The 19,439-nt window shown below is 40.1% G+C and overlaps 1 pseudogene; it reads left to right on the top strand.

Moving 5' to 3' along the window:
- The first annotated feature begins 1,868 nt into the window (after nt 1–1,868).
- On the top strand, nt 1,869–13,320 carry LOC105019509 (annotated as a pseudogene).
- The last annotated feature ends 6,119 nt before the right edge of the window (nt 13,321–19,439 follow it).

Raw genomic sequence — 19,439 nt, 5'->3', positions numbered from 1 at the left:
AGCTGATTGTGGTTGAAGTATATAAAATGTGCTGTGAGGCCTGGTGGGTCATGATGAATGAGTGCATATCAAAACCATCACAAAACTGACATTCACGCCTTAAAGTTCAAAATAGATAAACTGACCTGATTGAAATTGTAATTTAAAATATTGTGAAGTGTAATTACTGAAATAAATATGTTAATACCAAATTATAATAAGAAATTAATAATAAGAAACAACATGCCAAATAATGTATTTCCTCTGAGTTAATTTCAAGAAGGCTGCAGCTATACTTCCCGCAATGTCCACCTAAAAATGTATAAACATAGAAAATGGGCTGCAACATTATTAACTTGCTTCTCATAAATGATCAGAACTCAAAAAATAGAGCAAGTGAGGTGCATAAAATCTGGCTTTTCTCTCTCTTGGGTACTGACAATGACACACATTTCCTATATGACAATAAAATTCATACTCATAGGTTAGTAGGTAATATCCTAGTACCTGCACTTACATAATGTGATTAATCCTGTTTAAAACAGGTTCTAAGAAGCATCCTGTCCTCATATTGTACACATTCTGATCTTGCCCTTGTTTCCTATAATACATTGTGATTTTATTGTGCTCAGGTCTTATAAGAAAGCAGACAAGATAAGATCAACATCAGGATAAAGGGTACATGTTAGAGGCTGGTATAAGGGGCCAGAAGGACTCACCTCGGTCTGTGATGTCTTGCTAGAGGAAGAGGTGCGGAGACTACTGCATCACTAACCTAGCCTACTTATTTCACTCACCCCGTCAGGGAGCCCATGTGCCTCGGCGAGGGAACAGGTCTCAGCCTGTGGGAGCAGTGGAGATGGCAGTCTGTCAATCTACAGAGAGAAAGGATGACAGGAGAACAGGTTAAGGTGAGTGCATGTGTTCAAGTACATCAAGCAAGACTGAAATAAACCCCTTCAGTGAGTGTAAGTGAACAACACCTCCTTCCGAACAAACCCATACCCACTCACAACGACAGCTGGGAATGAGACCCTTTCCAAGTCACTGAAGGGCAGGGTATGGTATGTTCACGTCTGGAAACAAATAACAGAACCTTGAGGCTAAAGCAAGGCACAAGGTGTGAAATTGAAGGATAAAAAATGTTTCTGTCCAAGGTGTACTCTGTAGGTCTTGAAGGAGATAATGTTCTTTCCAGCTATGTCACCATTACATCATCGCCTTGTTACCAGCTTCATACCTTCGCCACGATACCTTGACAGCTATCTTGATCTTTGACAGTGTGACACTTACAAATCTCAGCACCTTCTTAGATATTCACTGAGTCTAATGTCTACAGCAGCTGAAGGGAGAAAGTGGAATGGAATGATGAAATACACATGGGCTGTGCAAGTCATCTGTGCATACTCAAAATTACATGGTGCATACTTTAAGGACGCCACGTTTTTATTTTAGCCCCAGCCAAGCCCACCTGATTCCACTTGTCAAGTAATTATCAGGCCCTCATTGACTTGAATTGGGTATGTTAGTCCAGGGATATAACAAAAATGTGTGATTTTTGGGATACTCACGGACCAGAGTTAGGACCCACTGTACTACAGTATGTCATCCGTGTCATGAATTTTGGACGTTAAAACCTACACATTGTTTGTGCAACCCCCGTTCCAAATGTAATTTGTACATGTAATTAATTGGCAGCGGTGAAGGTACTAGAGAACACCTTTAATTAATAGTCATTTCTGTCTTCTTTCCAGGGTGGATTCTTTCGTTAACAAACTCGTCAGCTAAATAGGGTCTTCCCTTGTTAAAAGCCTATCATAAGGTGCATGACGAAGGTTTCCTCCATATGTGCCTGGAGTTATTTTCATGAGAAGGCTGCAGCTATAACAATGTCAGATGGTGAGGCCCAGACATTCAAACACATCGAGGGCCTCAGAAGGAATCCAATAACTATTTCACAGGTTTATATTTGTCCTCAAGGATAAAAGGTATACAACACCATGTCAGCAAGATCTGGCCGAGGTTCATGCCTACTGTAGCTAAGAATTGAGGTGACAATGGGGTAGGACAGTGACCTCGCGTTTGTGACCAAATAAGGACAGCGGCAGCTGACAGTGATTTCAATACGTACAAGAAGGCTTTATCATGTTGTCTCAACAACCTTGAGAAATTATGACATGTTTACAGAACGTTAGTTGCTGGACATAACATATCATTTCAAATGTAAAACCCCAAACAAATCGTCATAAAAGTGAGAACTCCCCATTTCTAGCACTAATGAAAGATATTGTTCAAGAGTCCTCAAGCATACAAGTATCATTTAGATGCCCGTAATGCCATTAACTGCCCTATAAAGGAGGTTGCCAAAATGGGCTCTGAAATATACTCTTGTTATCATGTAGCTGTTTCATAAAGTGGAACCAAAAAGTGAGTAACAGTATAAGAGGATGCTCTACATGCACCCTGGAATTTTGCTCTCCTCCTCCGTGAATTATTGATTTCCTGTTGCTCCAACCAACCTGATGCCTGAGGTATACATATCTACCATAATGTTTCATTACCTTTGAAATGGAAACTTGGTTATTGCATGCTACATGCATCAATTTATGAATTCACATTGGTCAAAGATATGTGCTTGGCATTTTAGATTAATACAATCCCTGGGACTGCATTGTGATGAAGTGGGATTTCAGGGCAGCCAATTTCTCTCCTCTGTCCACCCTGGAATAGACTGCTGTTCCAACAAACCTGGTTAGAGACGTGTACACCTCTAGACCTCAATGCACATCTAAAGAGATGATCACTCCAATATATGTCATGTCATAGCCCATCTCCATGTATGGCTGATAAACCCTCATCACAGGGGAGACACAGGGAACCTGACATCCTGAAGCTAGGCTTATAGAGACAGTCTGCATAGGAATGCAAACATTATCACCATACAACCTAACAAGTGAAATCATCAAATATATAAAGGATTCACTTTTGGTCTTTGCATTTGAATGTTTCATTCTCAGACAAGAAATCCTTTCCGTTATCAGCATCTAAGAGGTGAACAACAAAAGGTAAGAATAATCATCTCTAAAAAAGTTCTGCAACAACACCTCTTTTTCGCTGTAACCATTAATCTAGTCAACTATACATTTTGCATAACATGTTATTCCTATATGGTACTTACATGTTTAATTGCTAACACAAACTGTAGCTTTCAGCTCTTCAATCTGCAAATAAAGCATGTGGGAGCTTTATTGTTTGGGAATATATATATATTTTTATCATATACATTTTTACAGCAACTGTAGCTTACATTAAGAACGATAGAGAAGCAAGTGGGCAATATAGATAAACCATTCTTTTGTTCCAGCACTCTTTAGATTTATATGAATAGATTCACGAGTTCTTAGCTGCAACCGTTTGGTTGTGACAAGACTTTGCAGTGATTGACAGCTGTAAACAGATTTATATCTAGCTCCGGCTCCAATAGTCAGCCAAAAAACACAAAGACCATCATGTTCCCCAGGCCTTTTCCTGTCAGAATTTGTCACTAACTTGTTTGTGGTATCTCTTGTCTTCTCCTAAACTTTTCACTCTGATAAAACACAGTAAACACTGCATTCAATGCAATGCAATACATGAACTCCTTATATAAGCGGTCAACAAAAGAAAATCCACACACAGAGCTATTCACACGTTGTTTTACCCACAACCTCAGGGCATTTTAAAGGCCCAATGCAGTTAAGATTGTTTTTCTGTGTTTTTATTCATTACATACAACAGCTAAAGAAATTGACACTCTGAGAAAAAAACTAATCAGTATTAATTCCTGATGAAATACAATTTACAGAACACATCCTAATCCATGCATTGGTGACTTCACCAGGCGGTAAATTAGTTTATAGACAAAAAAATTATAATTGTGTTCAAAATCTGCATAAGCGTTAAGCGTATGGAATGCCAGACTAGACCCTTTGACATAAAGAGAGAGTGCTATGTTCCTGACCCTGAGGTTGAGTATGTCAAGGCAACCATCACCAGCAGAGACGGGGCTAAAGTCACTGTTAATACTGAGTTTGGAAAGGTAAATACAACACAGAATGTGAATACTTCAGCACCTGGAATATGATACAAACTATTTAATTTGCTCGTCTTTCAGACTATAACTGTGAAGGAAGATGACGTCCACCCACAGAACCCGCCAAAGTTTGATAAAATTGAGGACATGGCGATGTTCACCTTCCTGCACGAGCCTGCTGTGCTGTTTAACCTCAAAGAGCGTTACGCAGCCTGGATGATCTACGTAAGTGACCTGCCTGCCAACATCTACATCAAATAAAACATGATATGAATTAAACTAAATGTTGATCCTTCTTGTCATTCACAGACCTACTCAGGGCTGTTCTGTGTCACTGTCAACCCCTACAAGTGGCTACCAGTCTACGACCAGTCTGTTGTCAATGCATACAGAGGGAAGAAGAGGAGTGAAGCTCCTCCACATATCTTCTCCATCTCTGACAATGCCTACCAGTACATGTTGTCAGGTAGAATGTAACATTACCTTAATCTACAGTAACACACCAAATTACATTTGAATTGAAATATTTACTGATACTCATTTTTCATGATTGACAGGGAGTTGTTGATAAAACAATAACTGCATGTCAGCAGTACATGACAAATGCAGCCAACGGAGGAGCTAAATCTCAAACATGTGATGTGCAGTTTGCGAACTACCCAATTTTCATAACAAATAATTGTAACGCCTTGAGAGTAATAAGTCTGTTTGAAGTGACTTCAACTGAATCGTTAATACGAACGACTGGAAAAGGATCTGTACAGCGTGCTTTTTCCTAAGTTCTGTTTACTGAACGACTCGAAAAGCTCTGAGTCAGTAAAAAGACTTGAACTTCCTAGCACTAGTTGAGACATTTACACTGACACCACATCAGTATCCCCGGAGCCACACGGAAAGGCAAACTGATACACTGCTATCATTACATAGAGGAAAGGCAATAATAACTGTTGGAACAGCTAAATAGCAGATCAGGGTCCAAGCAGTAAAATACACCATATCTGGCAAACATTAGATTTGTCTCCTACATTCCTAATATTCCATTAAAGCATTTTTGTATCTTAAGGTGCTCTTTAAGGGGCTGGACTCCTCGGTACCCTGGAGGAGATGAGAGATGACCGCCTGGCTCTTATCATCACAGGCTTTCAGGCACGAACACATGGTCTACTTGACAGAATTGAGTTCCAGAAAATTGTTGAACGCAGGTTGGAATAAGAATAGATACTTCTGCTCACACTATGTTGCAGGTGGGAAAATATACATTTAACTGTATCAAATTTCACAGGGATGCCTTGCTTGTAATCCAATGGAACATCCATACATCCATGGGTGTCAAGAACTCACCCTGGATGTAGATGTACTTCAAGATCAAACTTCTACTGAAGTCAGCAGAGACTGAAAAGGAAAAGGCCAACATGAGGGAATTCATGAAGCTCAGAGGCTTTTGCTAAATCTGAAGCACGTGGAAAGGAGCTGGAAGAGAAGATGGTCTCCCTTATCCAAGAGAAGAATGACCTACAGCTTGCTGTGCAAACTGTGAGTAATTTTAACTGGCAGTTACTTTGTTGAAGCCACTTTCTTTGTCAAAATGATCTTTCTTGTAACATTTCAACTAACTACAGCAATCATAGTTTTGCTAAATAAACATGTAGAATCATATATATATATATATATATATATATATGTATATATATATATACACACACACAGGTGCTGGTCAGAAAATTAGAATATCATCAAAAAGGTGATTTATTTCAGTAATTCCACTCAAAAAGTGAAACTTGTATAATTTATACATTCATTCCACACAGACTGATATATTTCAAGTGTTTATTTCTTTAAATTTTGATGATTATAACTGACAACTAATGAAAACCCCAAATTCAGTATTTCAGAAAATTTGAATATTGTAAAAAGGTTCAATATTGAAGACACCTGGTGCCACACTCTAATCAGCTAATTAACTCAAAACACCTGCAAAGGCCTTTAAATGGTCTCTCAGTCTAGTTCTGTAGGCAACACAATCATGGGGAAGACTGCTGACTTGACAGCTGTCCAAAAGACGACAATTGACACCTTGCACAAGGAGGGCAAGACACAAGACAAAAGGTCATAGCTAAAGAGGCTGGCTGTTCACAGAGCTCTGTGTCCAAGCACATTAATAGAGAGGCGAAGGGAAGGAAAAGATGTGGCAGAAAAAAGTGTACAAGCAATAGGGATAACCGTACCCTGGAGAGGATTGTGAAACAAAACCCATTCAAAAATGTGGGGGAGATTCACAAAGTGTGGACTGCAGCTGGAGTCAGTGCTTCAAGAACCACCACACACAGACGTATGCAAGACATGGGTTTCAGCTGTCGCATTCCTTGTGTCAAGCCACTCTTGAACATGACACAGCGTCAGAAACATCTCGCCTGGGCTAAAGACAAAAAGGACTGGACTGCTGTTGAGTGGTCCAAAGTTATGTTCTCTGATGAAAGTACATTTTGCATTTCCTTTGGGAAATTAAGGTCCCAGAGTCTGGAGGAAGAGAGGAGAGGCACAGAATCCACGTTGCTTGAAGTCCAGTGTAAAACTTCCACAGTCAGTGATGCTTTGGGGTGCCATGTCATCTGCTGGTGTTGGTCCACTGTGAGGTCCAAGGTCAATGCAGCCATCTACCAGGAAGTTTTAGAGCACTTCTTGCTTCCTGCTGCTGACCAACTTTATGGAGATGCAGATTTCATTTTCCAACAGGACTTGGCACCTGCACAAAGTGCCAAAGCTACCAGTACCTGGTTTAAGGACCATGGTATCCCTGTTCTTAATTGGCCAGCAAACTCGCCTGACCTTAACCCTATAGAAAATCTATGGGGTATTGTGAAGAGGAAGATGCAATACGCCACACCCAACAATGCAGAAGAGCTGAAGGCCACTATCAGAGCAACCTGGGCTCTCATAACACCTGAGCAGTGTCATAGACTGATCGACTCCATGCCACACCGCATTGCTGCATTAATTCAGACAAAAGGAACCCCAACTAAGTATTGAGTGCTGTACATGCTCATACATTTCATTTTCATACTTTTCAGTTGGCCAACATTTCAAAAAATAAATGTTTTGTATTGGTCTTAAGTATAATTAAAATTTTCTGAGATACTGAATTTGGGGTTTTCATTAGTTGTCAGTTATCACAATTAAAAGAAATAAACATTTGAAATATATCAGTCTGTGTGTAATGAATTAATATAATATACAAGTTTCACTTTTTGAATGGAATTACTGAAATGAATAAACTTTTTGATGATATTCTTATTTTATGACCAGCACCTGTATATATACAGCTCTGGAAAAAATTAAGAGACCACTGTACCATTTTCTTTCTTTTCCAAAAAAGTCGAAAAGGAAGGTTTTGAGTGAGGAACAGAAGGGTTCAAATTAAGAGACCATTGCAAATTGAATGCTTCTGTTCCTCACTCGAACATTTTCTTTTCAACATTTTGGGAAAGGAAAGAAAAAGGTGCAGTGGTCTCTTAATTTTTTTCCGGAGCTGTATATACCATTTATATATACCAATATACCAAATATATATTGAGAGCACAACTTCTGAGCATAAGAAAATTGTTATACTAATCAAATATTAAAAACAACTGAGAGTCAGAAGATAAAACGGGTGATGCTGAAGAGAGATGTGAAGGTCTTATCAAAAGCAAGATCCAGCTTGAGGCCAAAGCCAAAGAGCTGACAGAGAGACTGGAGGATGAGGAGGAGATGAATGCAGAGCTGACTGCTAAGAAGAGAAATCTGGAGGATGAATGCTCTGAACTGAAGAAAGACATTGATGATCTGGAGCTCACCCTGGCTAAAGTGGAGAAGGAAAAGCATGCCACAGAAAACAAGGTAAAACAATTACTCATTTTGTGATGTTACAATTTAAATGATTTGGCTTGAATAAAAGTGTAATTCCACTTTTCTGTTATCTTAGGTTAAAAACCTGACTGAGGAGATGTCAGGCCTGGATGAAATTATTGCCAAGCTGACCAAGGAGAAGAAAGCTCTGCAGGAGGCACATCAGCAAACACTGGATGACCTACAAAGTGAGGAAGACAAGGTCAACACACTGACCAAGGCCAAAGCCAAACTGGAACAGCAAGTTGACGATGTGGGTATCAAATAGGAATATCTAAACCAAACAAAATTGGTTACTCTAGATATTGTTAAATTGAAATTTGTATCAGCTTGAAGGGTCTCTGGAGCAAGAAAAAAAAAGTGAGGATGGACCTTGAGAGAGCCAAGAGAAAGCTGGAGGGAGACTTGAAGTTGACCCAGGAGAGCCTAATGGACCTCTACAGCAGCAGCTGGAACAGAGAATGAAGAAGTAAGATCACAACCCACAAAATGAATAACTTTGAATACTTTTCACAGAAAAATGCCTCAATTACCTGCATTACTTATCAGGAGCCACCTCAACAGCAAGATTGAGGATGAGCATGCAATGAGTGTCCAGCTTCAGAAGAAACTGAAGGAGTTGCAGGTATTTCAATAGTATTGTTGAACACAGAATAAGTATTTTACACTATGATTAGGTTTGGTTTTTACCAGAAAATGTGAATACCTACAACTTTAGGCCCACATTCAGCAGCTGTAGGAAGAGCTAGAGGTTGACAGAGCTGCCCGTGCCAAGGTGGAGAAACAGAGGGCAGATTTGGCCAAAGAACTGGAAGAGATTAGTGAGAGGCTGGAAGAAGCTGGTGGAGCCACTTCTGCCCAGATTGAGATGAACTAGAAGAGGGAGGCTGAGTTCCAGAAGATGCGTAGAAACCTTGAAGTGGCAACTCTGCAGCATGAGGCTACAACTGCCACTCTGAGGAAGAAAAATGCTGACAGTGTTGCTGACCTGGGAGAACAAATTGACAACCTTCAGAGAGTGAAGCAGAAGCTGGAGAAGGAGAAGAGTGAGCTCAGGCTTGAGCTGGATGATGTGGTCTCCAGCATGGAGCAGATTGTTAAATCTAAGGTATGTGGTATCTTTAACCAATCAGTAAAAGGTTTCGCCATTGCATAGTTATTAAAAACGCAAACTATTGATGCAGTTTTGACATTCAAAACAAATGATTTTAGACAAACTTGGAGAAAATGTGCCGCACATTAGAGGACCAAATGAGTGAATACAGGACTAAAGCTGAAGAAGGACAGAGACCAATCAATGACTTCACCACACAGAAAGCTAAACTTCAACCTGAGAATGGTATATTAACCAAAAATTTGTACATTCACATTAACAGTCACAATTCATAACCATAAAAAACAGTTTGTTAAGGAATATTTTATGTTCATTGCATGAAAACAGGTGAACTGTCCAGACAGCTGGAGGAGAAGGATTCTCTGGTGTCCCAACTGACCAGATGTAAACAGTCCAACACTCAGCAAATTGAAGACCTTAAGAGACAACTGGAGGAGGAAATCAAGGTACCTACACTAAGGAGTAATCCTGTTTTACTTTATAAAGCATGGAGTACTTTCTCAATTCTGTTTCATTTCCAATCCAGGCAAAGAATGCACTTGCCCATGCAATACAGTCTGCTCGCCATGACTCAGATCTGCTGAGGGAGCAGTATGAGGAGGAGCAGGAGGCCAAGGCTGAGCTTCAGCGCAGCATGTCTAAGGCCAATGCTGAGGTTGCTCAGTGGAGAACCAAGTATGAAACTGATGCCATCCAGAAGACCGAAGAGCTGGAGGAGGCAAAGTAAGTCATTATTTTTAAATGTTCCACATTTTTAGGTATTCAAGCTTTGATGAATAACAAAAATCCAAATGTGCATTAAGACGGACAGATATTTTACCTCATGTTCAACCATTACATGTGGGCCTACATCAGATAGAAAACAGGCAGCTGTTCTGAAATGTCAATCTAGGAAGAAGCTGGCTCAGCGTCTGCAGGATGCAGAAGAAGCTGTTGAAGCTGTTAAAGCTAAATGCTCATCCCTGGAGAAGACTAAACACAGACTTCAAAATGAGATAGAAGATCTCATGGTGGACGTAGAGAGATCCAACGCTGCTGCAGCTGCTCTGGACAAGAAGCAAAGAAAAATTTAATACATAAAAGGCACAACAGCTTATCAACTGCTTCTAGTCCCTGTGCCTCAGGAAGTTGGATTGAGACATTTCACATTCTCTGTAAGTTTTTAGACAAAGTAAATGTTTATACTGGACTATAATCAACCAATTTTAAACCATGTATTTTCTAGGTCCTGGCTGAATGGAAGCAGAAGTTTGAGGAGTCTCAAACTGAGTTGGAGAGCTCCTAGAAAGAGACCAGATATCTTAGCACAGTGCTCTTCAAACTCAAGATCTCTTATGAGGAATCTCTGGATCATTTGGAGACCATGAAGAGGGAGAACAAGAACCTCCAAGGTAAGAGCACAAGCATTTTCTGCCTAACTATTTGCCAGCTTTACATTGCATATTGAACATTGACAAGTTATAAAGACCAATTCTTGCAAAATATATTCTGAGACATCTTTTTCTACAGAGGAAATTTCTGAATTGACTGAGCAGCTTGGTGAGGGAGGAAAAAGTATCCATGAGCTGGAGAAAGTCTGTAAACAACTGGAGCAAGAGAAGGCTGAGATACAGACTGCTCTAGAAGAGGCTGAGGTGATACTGAAAAATATGTACTGGTAGAGACAGATACTATTCACTTAAGTAAGATTTGATATGTAGTTTCTTTGGTCCAGTGTTTGAAGATCCTGATGATTGTAGCATATATACCCTTTGAACTCCCCCTATTTTAATATCTGTTCAATTTAAGTAAAATAATTAAGAGAAGGAATGCCGTACAAACAAAATACATATATATTATAAATATGTTTATAGGGCTCATCAGAGCATGAAGAAGGGGAAATCCTGAGCGCTCAACTGGAGTTCCACCAGGTCAAAGCTGAAATTTAAGCTGGTTGAAAAGGATGAAGAGATGGAGACAAATAAGAGGAACCAACAGAGAGTGGTGGATTGCCTACAAAGCTCCATGAACTCAGAGACTCGCAGAAGGAATGATGGAGGGAGGGAGATTCAGCTCAGCCAGGCCAAAAGGCAGGCATCAGAAGCCCAGAAGCAACTTAAGGGTCTCCATTCCCATCTAAAGGTTAAACTTATTTGAACTAAAAACTGCTTGCTTCTTCACACAAAGCTAAACCAGTATGTAAAACAAAATGAAAGAAATGTTATGGCATCTTTAATTATTTTTACAGGATTCTCAACTGCAGCTGGATGATGCTCTTCGTGGCAGTGATGAACTGAAGGAGAGACGCAACAACCTGATGCAGGCTGAACTGAATAAGCTGAGGTCCCTGTTGGAGCAGACTGAGAGAGGCCACAAACTGGCTGAGCTGGAATTGCTGGATGTTAGTGAGAGAGTTCAGTTGCTGCACACGCAGGTAACTGAACATTATGTTAACCAGAAATGTTTGCTACTTGAGGTATGCAGAAGTATGAAGAGGTAATATATACAAATGTATACATTTACGGTATGTGCAGAATACCAGTCTACTGAACCAGAAGAAGATAGAGGGCGTTACAACCCAGCTTCAGAATGAAGTGGAAGAGGCTGTGCAGGAGTGCAGAAACGCTGAGGAAGGCCATAACTGATGCTGCCATGATGGCAGAAGAGCTGAAGAAAGAACAGGATACCAGTGGTCACCTGGAGCGCATGAAGAAGAACATGGAGCAGACTATTAAGGACCTGCAGCACCGCCTGGATGAAGCTGTAAAAATTGCAATGAAGGGTGGCAAGAAGCAGATCCAGAAGCTGGACTCCAGAGTAAGTGTCTGAGACTAACACCAGTTCATTTAATCTGAGTAGAAGGGAGATGTGGGACTTGCAGCTTGTTTAGCATTTCACATGGAACCAGATAAAAGTTATATTTATAATAATTTAAGTTTTAAATAAAAGAAGGTTCTATTTGAGCACTTGGGTACGCAGATCCTTGTTAAGACAGAAAAACATTGAGATAAAATGACTGAACAATGTGTACTTCATGGAATTAATTTTGCAAAGCTCATGTACGCAACATATCCAGTATTGTAAATAATATTATAACAAGCTCGTTGAAAATAGTGTTTAAATCTTTCTAGGTGAGGGAGCTGGAAAGTGAGGTGGAAATGGAGCAAAGGAAGAACAGTGATTCTGTCAAAGAAGTCAGTAAATATGAGAGACACATCAAGGAGCTCACCTACCAGGTACATCATACATTTTATGTTGGCACTGAACTCTAAATATTTTAACAATCAAACGTAAGATGTATAATACAATATAATTCAGGAACAAGCCAATTCCAATTCCAGATTCAGCATGAACTGGATGAGATTCTTACGATTCGTGACAATAACGCCTATAGCCCTGTCAAAGTGCCGTTTCTTAATAATTATCTTGACCATGCTCCAAGGGAGCACCTTTTTATACACATGACCTAATATGTTTTCCCACAATTTCTAACATAAGTTACTTCGAAAGCTCATTGTTGCTCATGGTTGAGTGTTTGCTTTGTAATTTACTGCTCAAAATAGGGGACCTAAAAAACTACTTTAGTTATCCTGAAATCATTGGAATCACAACCATTTAACAAAGGTGGAGGCCAATGTAACTTGATTTACAAGGAGATTGGTTACACTTGAGATAATTTAGGACTGGTTTGTGAAAGGGAAAGGAGAATTTCAAGAGGCATTGTACACCGATCAGCCATAACATTAGGACCACCTGCCTAATATTGTGTAGGTCCCCCATTTGCGCCAAAACAGACCTGACCCGTCAAAGCATGGACTCCACTAGACCTTTGAAGGTGTGCTGTGGTATCTGGCACCAAGATGTTAGCAGATCCTTTAAGTCCTGTAAGTTGCGAGGTGGGGCCTGCATGGATCGGACATGTTTGTCCAGCACATCCCACAGATGCTCAACTGGATTGAAATCTGGAGAATCTGGAGGCCAAGTCAACCCCTTGAACTCGTTGTTGTGTTCCTCAAACCATTCCTGAACCATTTTTGCTTTGTGCCAGGGCAAATAATCCTGCTGAAAGAGGCCAATGGAATATCATTGCCATGAAAGGGTGCACATGGTCTGCAACAATGCTCAGGTAAGTGGTACATGTCAAAGTAACATCCACATGAATTACAGGACCCAAGATTTCCCAGCAGAACATTGCACTGAAGCATCACACTGCCTCCGCCGGCTTGCATCCTTCCCATAGTGCATCCTGGTGCCATGTGTTCTCCAGGGTAAGCGATGGCAATACACATGAAGTAAAAGAAAACGTGATTCATCAGACCAGGCCACCTTCTTCCAATCCACCATGGTCCAATTCATGAGCCCATTGTAGGCGCTTTTGGCAGTGGACAGGGTCAGCATGGGCACCCTAACTGATCTGTGGCAATGCAGCCCCATACGTAACAAACTGTGATGCTCTGTGTTCTGACACCTTTCTAACAGTGACAGAATTAAGTTTTTCAGCAATTTGAGCTACAATAACTCGTCTGTTGGATAGGACCACACAGCCCAGCCCTCGCTCCCCACGTGCATCAATGTGCCATGGCCGGCTATGACCCTGTCGCCGGTTCACCGCTTTTCCTTCCTTGGACCACTTTTTATAGGTACTGATCACTGCAGAACCGAGAACACCCCACAAAGGCTCAGGTTTTGGAGATGGTATGACCCAGTCGTCTAGCCATAACAATTTGGCCCTTGTCAAAGTTGCTCAGATCCTTACACTTGCCCATTTTTCCTGCTTCTAACACATCAGCTTTGAGGACAAAATGTTCACTTGCTGCCTAATATATCCCACCCAGTGACAATTGCCATGATAAGGAGATTATCAGTGTTATTTACTTCACCTGTCAGTGGTCATAATGTTATGGCTGATCGGTGTATACATACATTTTCAAAGCACCTGCTTAACCAAGTCACATGGTATAAACAGGGATTTCAAACTTGGAAGAATGTATTTGCACAATGCATTGAGTTCACATTGAAATCTCAATATTGACATGTTGTAATGTTTTTGAAACATCTCAGTCACGAGTAGTCATTTCTATAGTTTATTCCTTTTTTCTCCTCTTGCTTACCTTATTTAACTCTGTAATTCTATTTATCTGACTGTAACAGTTCACCAAAATATTTTGATCCATATGGAAAGTCAGTGCTTGCAGATGCTTCCATTTTGCTAGGAGTAAGCAACAGTACCTCGGGGTCTCACGAAGGACAAGGAAAGGCAGTCTTCCCAGCATGTATGTGCCAACAAACACCTGGTTGAGCGAGCAGTGTGATAACAAGCAGAACGGCTTGGCGAGATGTGCATCGGAGGACACACATGGATCTTCAACTCTACTGTGCAAAAGGCCAAATGCATTATGCCTGAGCGTGCATTTAAATACACATTAATTGGAAAACAAGCAAATTATGACAGGAAAAATTACTTCAAATTACAGGTTTTCATCTCTCATTAAAAAATGTTTTATGCATTTACATAACATGAGATGGATGCTTGCAAAACATTTAGAAAATAACAAAGCATCGTATTCAACAGGTCAAAATGACCATGCTTGTTTGACAGTGAAACAATGCATACTATGAAGGGTTGTATGAACAAAGGGCAACGCTTAAAAAAGTATTGTCCCAAATGTTTCAGAGATGAGAACAATGGGAGAATGTTGGACAATTCTCATTTAGTTCCATCATTCTACTCATTACCCTATCATGTGGTGAGAAGTTGACATCTGGTTCTTTCTATTATTATTTGAGCTATTCAATCAATAAATCACATTTGTTTTATAAAGCCCTTTTAAATCAGCAGTTGTCAAAACGTGCTTATTGAGATACCCAGACAAAAATCTGGAAGTGCAAGCAATAAGATGTAGACGCATAGTTGCTGGGGGGTGTGTGTAAATGTCAATAACTATTAGCAGGTGACTGTTGAGACATGAACAGCAACAGATCCATATTGAAATGTGGACAGCAACATCAGACGTGGCCAGAAAGAAATGTATTTCAACAATCACCTTTAATTTAAAATGTAATGTTGCCATGGTGTTGGCACACACAGGTGATCAAAAACAAGCAGCAAATTCAAAGGCACCATAACAATCCTGATGAACGCAGATCCCTGTCTCATCACAGCCAGTGAAATCCACATATCATTACTTAAAACTTAATTCAGTGTCTGGGTCATTCAGTGCTGTTAGAATTAGTGATATTTTGCACACGGGAGGGGCTGTAACTAGGTGTGTGTGTGTGTGTGTGTGTGTAGTGATGCCGGTTAAACAGCTAGGTCCGGAAAAATCTGGACACAGACAAAGTTTTCATTATTCTGGCTCTGTACGCCACCACAATGGATTTGAAATGAAAAACTGAGATGCAACTGAAGTTCAGCTTTATTGCAAGGGGTTGGACGAAAATATCATATGAAACGTTTAGGAACTGCAACCATTTTCATACACAGTACCCTTATATCAGGGACTCAAATGTAATTGGACAAATTAATTCAATTATAAATAAAATGCTGTCTTCAGTTGTTGTTTGTTCGTGGGTCTTTCTGCCTTAAGTTTTGTCTTCAGCAAGTGAAATGCATGCTCGATCAGGTTGAGATCAGATGACTGACTCGGCCATTGCAGAATATGTTTACAGATGTGTTTACAGATGATGTGGTATGCTTCGGATCATGAGCCGTTCCAAGCCTTCTCCATACTTTTTTCTTCCCATCATTCTGGTACAGATTGATCTTAGTCTGTCCAAAGAATGCTGTTCCAGAACTGGGGTGTCTTTTTTAGATGTTTTCTGGTAAAGTCTAATCTGGCCTTTCTATTCTTGAGGCTTATGAATGTTTTGCGCCTTGTTGTGAACCCTCTGTCGTTGCCTTTGTGAAATCTTCTCTTCATGGTAGACTAGGATAATGATATGCCTACCTCCTGGACAGTGTTCTTCACTTGGCTGGATGTTGTGAAGGGGTTTACCTTTACCATGGAAAGGATACTACGATAATAGACCACTTGTCTTCCGTGGATGTCCAGGCCTTTTTGTGTTGCACAGCTGACCAGTGCGTTCTTTTTTTTTCAGAATGTACCAAACTGTTGATTTGGCCACTCCTAATGTTCCTGCTATCTCTCTGATGGATCTTTTTTTGCAGCCTAAAGATGGCCTGTTTCACTTGCATTGAGAGCTCTTTTGACCGCATGTTGTGGGTTCACAGCAGCAGCTTCCAAATGTGAATGCCACATCTGGAAATCCACTTCAGACCTTTCACCTTCATAAACTATGAAGAAATAACAAAGGAATGGCCCACACCTGTCCATGAAACAGCTTTTGAGTCAATTGTCCAATTACTTAACTTAAATAATGAAGCCAATATAACCAAACTTGTGTCAGTGTCCAATTATTTCCCCAATTATTTCTGGTACATTCATAGTATACATTCATAGCATACGCAAATAACCGTACATTCATAGCATACACAAATAACTACATTCATAGCATATGCAAATAACTGTACATTCATAGCATACGCAAATAACTGTACATTCATAGCATACACAAATAACTACATTCATAGCATATGCAAATAACTGTACATTCATAGCATACGCAAATAACTGTAAATTCATAGCATACGCAATATGCTATGAATTTGCAGTTTATTGCATACGCTATGAATGTATGCTATGAATGTGAAACTTAATTTCCTTGGGAAACTCAAATTATTGAGTTTCCCAAGGTATATCTCTATTGTAACACTCTCAAGCTCTGCCAGATTGAATGGGGAGCATCGGTGAACTGTGATCTTCCCACATATGTTCAATGGGGTACAGTCAGCGTTGTCTTGGCTGTGTGCTTCATGATGTTCATGTGGTTGCTCTGAAATATTAATCTTTGCTCCAGTCTGACATCCTGTGCACTCTAGATCAGATTTTCCTTTTTTTAAATAAAGGAGGAGAAAGTGAAATGATTGAAATACTTTACCACCCAGCGCTCGGTCACCATCGGCAACCCTGATCAAAACATCTTCCCGCGGCAATCCACACACATACACAACACCGGGAATGGGACCTAACAAGCCCCTGAAGGGCAGGGAATGGTAAGTTCAGGTCACTGGAGAATCTTAAGGCTGAACCAAGCACCAAGGTGTGAAGTTGTTAAGAGTCCAAAGGGCTCCATGAATATTCAGGGGTCAAATGTACAGGTCTAAGCTATTTTACCACTACATCATCCCCTTGTTAGCAGCATCACACTTGCCCCACGATACCTTCACAGCTATCTTGATCTTTGACAGTGTGACATTTACACATCCTCACACTCCAAGTCTCAGCAACTTCTTAGATATTCAGAGTACAACGGAATTCGAAGGAGAATGTGGAATGGAATGATGAAATACACAGGCAAGCGTTATACATGTTTTAGTGTGAATTAAATGTAGCAGCACAGTTGACACATACTGTACTAAATAAATATTAGGGAAATGTTCTTCCATTTGTGGCCTGGAGATATTTACATGTGACAAGGCTGAAGCTATTACATTGTCAGTCAAATCCAGTAACAATGACAGGTTTATCTTTGTCCTCAAGGACAAAAAGATAATGCCACATTAACAATATGCTTACATTGTAACAACTGCTTTGGGGACAAATGCAGACAGCTGCAGTTGTCTTATATTGATTTCTTATATTGATTCTGATATTGATCACACAGGATTACTTTGTGTCATCACAATGACCTTCAGTGAGCACAATACACAAACCAATGTGCAAAAGACATCTTAGATTGATGGCAAAGTGACAGACATGTTCATGTTGTATAATGATGCATGATTCAAGGGAATCAATAATAATAATTTAAAAAAGGTTATACCTGGTTTTATTATGCAACCTTTTTTCTGAGCTTATCCACTTCCTGATAATACCTAAATTGTAGCCAGCATACAGTATCTAGCTACACAAAATGTGTCTCTTATCAGTTCACTGTGTCCGCATTGTGAACCAATTTCCTTGTGAATCCCATTAGTTAGCAGATATTCGTTCAAAATTATTTTCAAAATGTTAATGTCTTAAAGACAATAATGGATGCCCCTAGTCAGGGACACACAATCCTGGTCCTGGAGAACTACCATCCTGTAGGTTTTCAACCCTAATTTTGCACATCACATTCGAATAACGAGCTGGATGAAAAGCTAAGTCAGGTTAGTCACAACTGTGGTTGGTGTAAAAACCTACAGGATGGTAGATCTCCAGGAACAGGATCGAGCAGCCCTGGGCCAAGTCAATTACCTGCCAATCAAATTATGCTCTAAATGGTACGACCATCCAGATATGTTTCCACCTGATAGAATGGGTTTCTGACTACATCCGGGGTCTGAGCTGTGTAGATCACTGAATACAATGACTTGCTCTCTGAGTTCGTCATCACGCCATGTTCTTGACTTTGAATTTTCATCAGCTGACAAAAGTTGAGTTCTCTATGACCTACCAGTCGGAACAGATGCAAGGATATCCTAATGATAGTGCAAGTCTATGAACCACGTAGGAGGGTCCAGTTACATGCTTCAAAAGCAGAACAGTACTAAGGTGTCCAGCCATCATTCCTTCTGGCTGACAGACAGTACTGAGTGTTGAGAACGCGAGAAGACTGGACAGCTGAGAATGAGGACGTGTGAAGAAAGGTTGAGCCTAGAATAGACTTCGTGTGGAAAAGAAGTATTGTTTAATGTTGCTTCACTCCAGTGCTGAATGTTCTTTAAGGTCTGATGTTCCACTCCATGAATTCTAAACAAAGGGAGGGGGCAGGGAGCAGTGAGGATAAGTATTTCAATGACAATAGAGGCATGTTGTCTAGCCATTGCTCCTTCTGGCTGACAGAGTGTACTCATAACACTAGGAAACTGGACAGCTGAGAATGAGGACGCAGAATGAAAGGCTGAGTTTAGAATAAAGTGCATGTGAATAGAAATATTCATATTTTTATCTTTGCTCAAATATGTTGCTGAACTGTCTTTAAGGTCTTACCGAAGTTTTCACTCACCGCTACTAATATACAGTGGATATAAATAGTCTACACACCCCTGTGAAAATGGCAGGTTGTACAATTTTTAATTTTTCCCCCTGGAAGATTTCAGTTTATTTTTCAATTGAATTGTTCACATTATAGGTCACATTAAAAGTGGAAAAAATTCTGACATGATTCATCTTTGTCTCATTCTTTTACATCACAAAAACCTGGCATTTTAACAGGGGTGTGTAGACTTTATCTACTGTAGTCTCAACTTATTTGAGAAGAAATAGTGAACAAGCTATGGTGCCATAGGGCCATAGTAGAGGGCACAATAGAATCATTTTCTGTAATCGGTTTGCAAAATAGAAAAAAAAATGTAATCTTGATTTG

Source organism: Esox lucius, chromosome 21 (genome assembly GCF_011004845.1).
Source record: "Esox lucius isolate fEsoLuc1 chromosome 21, fEsoLuc1.pri, whole genome shotgun sequence".
Taxonomy (NCBI): domain Eukaryota; kingdom Metazoa; phylum Chordata; class Actinopteri; order Esociformes; family Esocidae; genus Esox; species Esox lucius.
Note: the sequence above shows the minus strand (reverse complement) of the source record. Positions and strands in the feature narration are given on the sequence as shown.